This window comes from Ctenopharyngodon idella, chromosome 13 (assembly GCF_019924925.1).
Source record: "Ctenopharyngodon idella isolate HZGC_01 chromosome 13, HZGC01, whole genome shotgun sequence".
NCBI classification, from domain to species: Eukaryota; Metazoa; Chordata; class Actinopteri; order Cypriniformes; family Xenocyprididae; genus Ctenopharyngodon; species Ctenopharyngodon idella.
The window spans coordinates 4,438,272-4,448,129 of NC_067232.1; the positions used below are offsets into that span (position 1 = coordinate 4,438,272).

The 9,858-nt window shown below is 38.2% G+C and overlaps 1 long non-coding RNA gene across 6 annotated transcripts in view; it reads right to left on the reverse strand.

The window, feature by feature from the left end:
• The window catches only part of LOC127525443 (uncharacterized), a 30,585-nt gene extending 24,913 nt beyond the window's left edge, over positions 1-5,672 (reverse strand). For 5 of the 6 annotated variants that reach the window (XR_007933341.1, XR_007933337.1, XR_007933340.1 and 2 more), the window contains exon 1: positions 711-2,240. This is a non-coding gene — a long non-coding RNA (uncharacterized LOC127525443). Of the gene's footprint in view, positions 1-710; positions 2,241-4,582 lie in introns of those variants that run through there. The other variant, XR_007933339.1, reaches the window with a different exon arrangement.
• Positions 5,673-9,858: the final 4,186 nt, after the last annotated feature.

Consider the following 9,858-nt stretch of genomic DNA (forward strand, 5'->3'; position numbering starts at 1 on the left):
TACAGCTTGGAATATATTCTTTACACTGTAGCACTGTATAACAGAATACAGCCACATAAAAATAGTAAAAGTTTGCATTGTGGAGTATGTCAAAATATGGGTGACTGACTATGAAAATGGCAGAGGGAGAAAAAAATTGCTTGTGGAAAAGTGTTGCTCTTAATTATTAAAGCTAATATTTGCACAGCAAACATACACGATGTCCGTCCACAAACTTTCCCTTGTGAGGAGCTTTTTTGTTTCATTTAGCCCTTCACCTAAACTTGCTTTGCAATATATATACACAGATTGCAATATTTAAACAACTTGAGCCATTAACCGTGCAGTATGATGCATAGCAAAGGTCAAGTCTGTTGGTTATTGCAACAAGGAAAAGTCAAATTTTGAGGACAGATACATATGTTCTAATTAGCAGGTCAACATGTTGGGACTTCTGTTTGATTTTGAACCTCCAGTTGTCACCAACACTAGACAGAAAACCTACATACGTGAGATAATCTTAACTAAGGTAACATAATGCCTTTTCTACACTTGAACTTGTTTAAACTGGGACATTTTTTGTACTAGGGTGAATTCAGGTTGATTGGGACACTTTTTCCAAGTCATCTCAATGGCAAAAAGTGTCCCAATCACCCTGAATTCACCCTATGGATTAGCATCACATGTTATCTTGTATTAAGTTTCACAATTAGGCTACATTTACAACTCACCTTGATATTGTAACGTTTGGGGGACCATAATTCAGGGTTAACACTGCAAAAGCATAGTTTCCATAGGTTAAAAGGGGGGTAAAAACAGTGTGAAAAAGCCACAAAACTGATTTAACTTGGTATAAGCTGCCGTTTTTATATTGTCATGAAAAACGTAATAACAAATCAAAAAGCTTTGTTTGAAGGACATTCTTTTTTAAATGTGACAGCCTAAGTTTGTAACAGTGTATTTCAGCAGAAACTATGGTAAACCGTTAAAACATCAAAGCAAATCTAAAAAGGGAAAAATAACATGCAAAAATCTTTAAATTTTTTAAAAAAAGACGTTAAAATGTCTGAACAAGCATTGGGAGGGAATCGCTTCGAATCAGCGCATGCGCACTTTAAGTGCACGCGACATTAATTCTGCGCAGGTCTCCTCGCGCTTCCCGCTCATCAATCAAACACACTGGTCTCTCGGGCCAGTGGAGCTGACGGCTTGACACGAGTTGGCCATCGATGCTGCTTCGCATTCCAGGTGTCCGTCGTCTGTACGGATTACTTGCACAGCCTAATATTTCGTGGCACAAGACAGCATTCATACTCGTTCTGCTGCGGTTTATTGGCTTCTCCATATGATTTATTTGTGTGTGACAACCTCCCTCCCCTACCCTCTGCTCCCCAAACACGCCTGATATTTGTCTTTGGTTATTAGTTTTCACTCTTCATTTGCATTTTGATTATGTTTTTGCATGAGACTTATGACCACTAACTCCGCAAGAAAGAACAGGATTCATTAAGAACATGATGAATAAATGATAAACTATAAAAATAAAAACAAATATGTATTTACACAAGTTGTTGCTGATTACATGTGAGGAAATATGACTGACATAAAATATTGCTGTAGCTGTGCAGTACTATAATTGGGTTTGACAGAAGGATGGAACTAAAGCACAGTACTGTCATTGAGTACAGACTTAAATGTGATGGAAGTCTTTGGTCATTGAACTTCTATAGTATTTAATCAACCAGCAAATAGGCTACTTATAGTTGGTTATGTTATGGGTGTTAGGGCTGCAGAATTAATTGGAAACCTCAACCGATCCACTCCCATCAAAGCAAAGTCGTCTATTTGAAACTAAGGGTACGTGACAACAATGTCCTAAAATGTCCTTTGCAATTTTCCACGTACAGAAGACAACATTTTCAAAACGATCCCCGATCACATGGATCTGCGAAAATGATTAAAAACGCTGTATTATGCATGCAGGCCAGTAGTTGGCAGATGGCACTTTGTAAAGAAAAACTACGTGCCTATAGAGTACCTCAGAGATGACGTGTTTTTGTAGGCTAACCCGGAAGTTAGCGGCGCACAGGTTCCCTTGATCGAAAGCCTATGCATTTTTCCCATAGACTTTTGGAAAATTACACAAAATAAGCTCTGTGTTTAACAAAGGGTTATGACACTTACACGTTTTGTCTATCAAGATTATCTTTACATGTTAACACAACATGTATACATTTTGAAGCCTAAATAAAGTCGTCAGACTAAAAAGCTAACAGTAAGCTATAAACGGACTACAGCACACCATGGTCGCGGATCAACGTCACCACCACCAAGCTTCCTCAAACTTTGTTTAAAAACAACTTTATATAAAAACATGCTTGCTGATTATGGTCTGCGCTGTGTATGAATACTTATCCACTTTTTCATAAGAAATGCTGTCCAAATGTCCTGTTTGTCATGATGACATCTAAAGTCTCCGCCAAAGGAAGTAGTCCTTTTTAGCAATTTGTTAGCAACCGCCGTTGACACAATAAAGGTTTAAAAAAAATCACAAGCGGGTTATAACTGGTGTGTTTTATGTCATAGATCAAAACGTGAAAATATTTAGAGGCTTTGTTAACCACAGACCTTATTTTAGGCGATTTAACAAAAACCCATTAAAAAAACCCATAGACTTTAGGGCGATGGAACCGCAAGTCCTAAAATGCTAACTCGCTTCAGGGTTTTGCATATAAAAACACGTCATCTCTGAGGTAATCTATAGATTGAACACGTAATAAGCATGCGCATGATGCGCATGCCGTCACCGGTTTCAGAAATTTTCACAAATTTGCATTTTTGTAGTTTACACAGAGACGATAAAGGTATCATTTTCAAAAACTGGCAATGAAACCCTTTTTCAGAAGTTTGTGTTTTATAGGTCCCTAAAACGCCATTGTCGTATTAGTAAACTGCCAAAAGGCATAAAACGTTTTACGTTTTTGGTTGTGTAAACGGCCCCTAAATTTCCTATTTGCAAAAACTTTAAATGAATAAACAGTATGGTATTGTATATTGTCATATTGTCATTTTATTACATAACTTATGTGCAATACTGTGTGTGTGATGCTCAAGAAACATTTCTCATTATCATCAATGCTGAAGACTGCTTAACATTTTTGTGGAAACAATGAGACCATTCAAACATTTGTGGTAAGATTAAAAAAGAGAGAACTAAATACCTTTATTCTTTAAGGATGCATTAAACTGATCAAAAGTGACAGTGAAGACAACAATAATTAAACAAAAAGATTTCTCTTTAATAAATGCTTTAATAAATTGAATTAATAAATGTATTAAATGCAAATAAAGGCTGTTCATTGAACTTTCTATTCATCAAAGAATGTATATATATACAGTAACTGTGTTTTGTATCATTTTTTTTTTTATTCATTGCCATGGAATGTTCTAAAAATGACAATACATTTGACTGACTAATGAGTGTCATTTATTTTGCTGGGCTTTATTTATTATTTTAACTGAAGTGTTATGCCTATTTCAAATTTCAAATGAATTCACACAATCTCATTCTTCCATTTTTGTATGATCTGCTTATACTCCACTGTCAATTAGGTTTAGGGGTGGACCTTTATCCTTTATACTTATTTAAAAAAAATACAATAAAATGTAGGCCTATGTTTTTGTACAAATCAAATCATCCAAATTCATACGAAATCACCACCACATTTTCTCATGAGATTGGGTTGATAAATAAAGGAAGGCCACACAAAATGAGTCACCTAGCAACCCTACAGTAGTCAAAACAAACAGTCACCCATCTGACATTAACTATGTGAGATTTTCATTGACACTAAGGAACACAATCAATGCTTCTACAAATGACTAGAGAAGGAGATCCAGCTGGCTTATTTTTATGAGCTCCTAAATAAACGTCAAGAAAATTCCCTGAAAATGTGTAATGAAGCCCACAACCACATAATCATCCCAAAAAGCCTGTCATGACATCACTAACAGAGCGTGAGCGGATCTATCTGATTATGACAGGATATCGCTAACACATTCCTGAGACTGATGGGAGAACAATGCCCATTCTTACTTTCCAAAAGATTTTTTTTTTTGTAACAATGGACTCTTCCATTCATTCAGTCATAAGTCATCCTTGGCATCCGTACTGCCTGTTCGCAAAAGCCTTGTTTAGCGCTTGGCACCTGTGCCCAGACACAAGACAGGGCACTGCATGTGAAGTCTTGCGTAACGACCCACAGAGGTAAGTTTACACAACTCAAATGACTAAGGAGATACCCAGCTCACAGAATCCGCCCTTATCACAAAACATCTGATAGTACCGAATCAGCGGAGGTGGGTAAGCCTTCAATGAGGGACAGACCTCACAAGAATTCCTTCTGGAAAAGGAAACCTGCCTGAGCATGGAGGAGGAGAAGGGAGAATCCATCAGAGCTTTCATGCCTAAATTCATGTTGTCCTGGAGATGGCTCTTTGGATATGTGTCGTTGATCATATTTGGGAGGATTTTATTTGCTTGTCTGCTTAAAATATAGCTCTGAAGAAACTACATTTATGTTTTTAGCAGATGCTCTCTTACCACAATGTCTTCATGAAGGACTGAAGGCCACTGACAGCAAAGTAAGCCTTGAACTGAACTACAACATGCAACGACAGCCAATGGAACCTAAAGTGTAACATGAGAGAATATTCAGAGGTTTAAAACAAGTACAAGCAGCAGTATTTGCATGCAAAGAGCATATAGAGTGCAACAGTTGGGTTCTGGAAGTAGAAACATTTATTTTCTCCATAGGGAAACATATTTTTAACGATAACTTACAGGCCTTAAAGACAGGCCTGTTTTGAGCTCAAAGGAGCTATTTCAAATTATAAAAAAAATAAAAAAATAACTGTGTTTAACAGCTGAATTCAAGGTGAAAAACTACATTACCCATGATGCTATAGAAACTTCCACCAATCAGAGAGTTGCGAAAAGCAAATCACACCAAAAGAGCTCTGACATGAAGCAATGTGAAGGATATAATCAAGTCCATCTCTCTACACTCTCAAAATGCTTAAAATATTTGCATATATATGCATATTTTGCAATAAACTTAAAATATATTGTTTCTATAGATATAATAAACAACTTTAAACGAGTATGTTTTTATTTCCGTCATTCACAATGTTTCATGGGATTGTAGTTCTTTCCCTCACTAAAGCCAGTCACAATCTTGTATCTTTTTTTTTTTTTCTTTGTCTGATTTTCAAATACTTTTTTTTGCTTCAAATAAAAGTTTGTAATGTTGAGATTCATCTCGTTGCTGGTTTGCTTGATTCATGACTTATGATGCTTTATGTGAAAAATTTATGGAAGAAAAAAACTTGTGAAAAAGTGGACAGGCACTAATGCACTCCATTGTTAAAGAGCCGGTAACTAAAAAGCCAGCATAAGGACTGAACCCCACCATTGTGAATACGAGCAAGACAATTAATTCTAGGTTGCTCCAGGGTATTGTCCCTAGGATAAATGTACCATAAATCTCTATTCAGATGGTAAGTGTTTCACATGGGGATGTTAGCTAATTTCAGTATTTACAGGCACTATAGTTGGTAATTGCTTTCCAATTTGGAAATGTCAGTGTTTTTCTCCACCACCCAGGCGAAAGTTCCAGGTTGAATTACCTGTTTTTTTCATGTGGAAATTTAATTTACATCTGGGTTTACAAGGAATTATCATTAAAAAATTACCATTGATAAATGTGATATATATCATATATATATATATATATATATATATATATATAAAAGAAAAAATATATATATTAAATATATATATTAAAATGTAAATATATTTAAATAAAATGAAATAGAGAATGTACACAATGTTAGCGTTATTGTGCCAAGAGCATGATCTATTTAAGTCCACATGTCATTTAACATGAAACTAACCACAGCTCGAGAGCAGTAGTTCCAGCCACATGAGTTTGCGATGCTGTTTGCGAATGTTAAGAACTATAGTTTTGGGAAATGCCAAATCATTCAACTATGTTGGTAATGATGACAGAACTTGAGACCAAAGTTGGCTAACGATGCTTTTGGGAAACGCACCCCTGGCTAGTTAGGCCCTGTCCCAAATGACACCCTAAACACTTGCGGTTGAGTCCGCACTTTACTGTCGGGTGGAAGTCTGCTGTGCTTAAGTGCGGGCTCGACAAAAGTGCACATTGAGGGCGCATATCAAAAGCAAAGGGGGCTTCTGAAACCTAAAATGACAAATGTGACACCCTACGGTCTCATGCACTTAATGGACACCCGCACGCAGCAGCCATTGTAAGGCCACAAGACCGTAAGTGCATATGAAGTGTGCCATTTGGGACAGGGCCTTAGACCAAAGCACTTAACCTCAGGTCACTCCCAAGGGGTGAAGTATCAATGCTGTAAGCATATTGAGTTTACTTCATTTTAACTGAATTTGACAGCAACACTCAGTCAAAATTAAGCAGTAGACGCTGGTAACACTCTTTAACAGGTATGCCTGCGTGCTCTTACTTTTGTGTCAACAGCTTTTTTCAACAGCTTAAAGTCAGATGGACGTCTTTGGGGTCGGCGTGCATGATGACAAATGTTGCATGCATGCTAATGCTGCATGCCTGCAGTTTGCTCTCTGACTGTCAGCGTTAATTGTAGACTGTTATAAGAACTGAATTTTATTCCACAAATAACACCAGCCCTCAATTAATCAACCAAATTGCTGGCTAACAGCATTAGCTAGCAAACGCTGACCAGCAGAGGCCATTTGGGAGTTAAAGAGAGGTTTCCACTGCCTGCTGAGGTGACAGAGTTCTGTGGTTGGCTCTGCACACAGTGGACAGCACTGTACTGGGCAACGGAGCCCTTAGTGCTCTGCGTCACAAGTGAAGCAGTTGAAAAGAGATGCATTATGGTCAGGTACTTGCCTGTCCTACTGCTGCCCTCTCTCTCTTTTGGTCCTCCTTACCACTCAACCATTTTTCCTCACTTGAAATGTTGTACTGCTCTTCATGAAAGTCCCTCTCACTGCTCGAGCTGTTTGGCGTCTGGCTGTGGGCAATCAGCACCTCATCATGTCCAGCCACACGTTCAGATGATTTAAGCACTATATCAAATTCTCTCCACCTGCCAAATACCTAAAAAATGCATGGCTCTTCTTCTGGAACAATAAAAACTTGTTTGAATGCACTTTAGAAATCAGTTGTGCAAATAGCTGTTACTTAATGCTTGTGCACCGCAAAAAGGCTTAGTCAACTATAATGTAATTTTTTTTAATTGATTGATTAGTAAGCATTTAGCAGCCACTTTATCCAAGTAAATAAAAATAAGAAAATTTGTTACTCCGAACCTGATTCTAAATGAAATTGCACAATTTCCCACTAATATCTGGCATCAAATCACAGGTTTAATGTTTGTATGGGAAACCATCCCTATCGATCCCATTTAATTTGCTGGATTTTCAATGGATTTTCAAATATTTTTCATTCAAATTATTTCTTTTTCTATGGAATAAGCACATATACAGTGGGTACGGAAAGTATTCAGACCCCTTTAAATTTTTCACTCTTTGTTATATTGCAGCCATTTGCTAAAATCATTTAAGTTCATTTTTTTTCCTCATTAATGTATACACAGCACCGCATATTGACAGAAAAACACAGAATTGTTGACATTTTTGCAGATTTATTAAAAAAGAAAAACTGAAATATCACATGGTCCTAAATATTCAGACCCTTTGCTGTGACACTCATATATTTAACTCAGGTGCTGTCCATTTCTTCTGATCATCCTTGAGATGGTTCTACACCTTCATTTGAGTCCAGCTGTGTTTGATTATACTGATTGGACTTGATTAGGAAAGCCACACACCTGTCTATATAAGACCTTACAGCTCACAGTGCATGTCAGAGCAAATGAGAATCATGAGGTCAAAGGAACTGCCTGAAGAGCTCAGAGACAGAATTGTGGCAAGGCACAGATCTGGGACGACCAGAACCCTTCCTAGAGCTGGCCGTCCGGCCAAACTGAGCTATCGGGGGAGAAAAGCCTTGGTGAGAGAGGTAAAGAAGAACCCAAAGATCACTGTGGCTGAGCTCCAGAGATGCAGTCGGGAGATGGGAGAAAGTTGTAGAAAGTCAATCATCACTGCAGCCCTCCACCAGTTGGGGCTTTATGGCAGAGTGGCCCGACAGAAGCCTCTCCTCAGTGCAAGACAAATGAAAGCCCGCATGGAGGACTCCAAGATGGTGAGAAATAAGATTCTCTGGTCTGATGAGATCAAGATAGAACTTTTTGGCCTTAATTCTAAGCGGTATGTGTGGAGAAAACCAGGCACTGCTCATCACCTGTCCAATACAGTCCCAACAGTGAAGCATGGTGGTGGCAGCATCATGCTGTGGGGGTGTTTTTCAGCTGCAGGGACAGGACGACTGGTTGCAATCGAGGGAAAGATGAATGCGGCCAAGTACAGGGATATCCTGGACGAAAACCTTCTCCAGAGTGCTCAGGACCTCAGACTGGGCCGAAGGTTTACCTTCCAACAAGACAATGACCCTAAGCACACAGCTAAAATAACGAAGGAGTGGCTTCACAACAACTCCGTGACTGTTCTTGAATGGCCCAGCCAGAGCCCTGACTTAAACCCAATTGAGCATCTCTGGAGAGACCTAAAAATGGCTGTCCACCAACGTTTACCATCCAACCTGACAGAACTGGAGAGGATCTGCAAGGAGGAATGGCAGAGGATCCCCAAATCCAGGTGTGAAAAACTTGTTGAATCTTTCCCAAAAAGACTCATGGCTGTATTAGATCAAAAGGGTGCTTCTACTAAATACTGAGCAAAGGGTCTGAATACTTAGGACCATGTGATATTTCAGTTTTTCTTTTTTAATAAATCTGCAAAAATGTCAACAATTCTGTGTTTTTCTGTCAATATGGGGTGCTGTGTGTACATTAATGAGGAAAAAAATGAACTTAAATGATTTTAGCAAATGGCTGCAATATAACAAAGAGTGAAAAATTTAAGGGGGTCTGAATACTTTCCATACCCACTGTAACTACTTTGTCTTTGCTATTGTGCTTGTCCATTCTTATGGAAGTCAAAAGCAAAATCCATTGTGCTTCTCTGAAGTGCTCTAACAGTCCTCTAAAGTTTACATTTTAAGTTTCTTATATATATATATATAAGAATGTTAGAATTACGTTAGGTTCTTGTGACTGGTAGGTTTAGGGATAGTGTAGGGAAGGACAATAGTATATTGGGTCAACATTTAGTCTCATAAAAAAGATTTTGTCCTTGTAGGGTCCAAGTGAAGGACCCCACAAAGTCAAAGATTCTGTATCCTTCATACTTTGTGGGGTCATCTGGACCCCACAAAAGGGTAATAAATACAAGTGTACACACACACACACACACACACACACACACACACACACACACACACACACACACACACTGAGTTTCCATGTTTACGGGGACTTTCCATAGACATAATGATTTAAACTTTCTGCATTTTTACATTTAAAAATAAAATAAGTAAATAAACAGGAAAAAAAACATAATTTTGTATGATTTATAAGCTGTATCCACAAAAGTGTAAATCTGGCATGAATTTACTGTAGGATTTATGGGTTCAATACCCACATTTCTCCCCATCAAGTCTAAGTCATCATATTAACAAACAAGAATTTTAAATAGGATCACTGTTGATGGAGGACTTTATTCCAGGAACAGACTTAATCTCTGCCTGGAACACGGTCCTTGCAGGAGTTACACTCTTGTTTTGTGAAGCATATGAGTCAGTAGTGTGCAGCAGGCAGGACGGGTGTCTGCAGGTTCTGTGT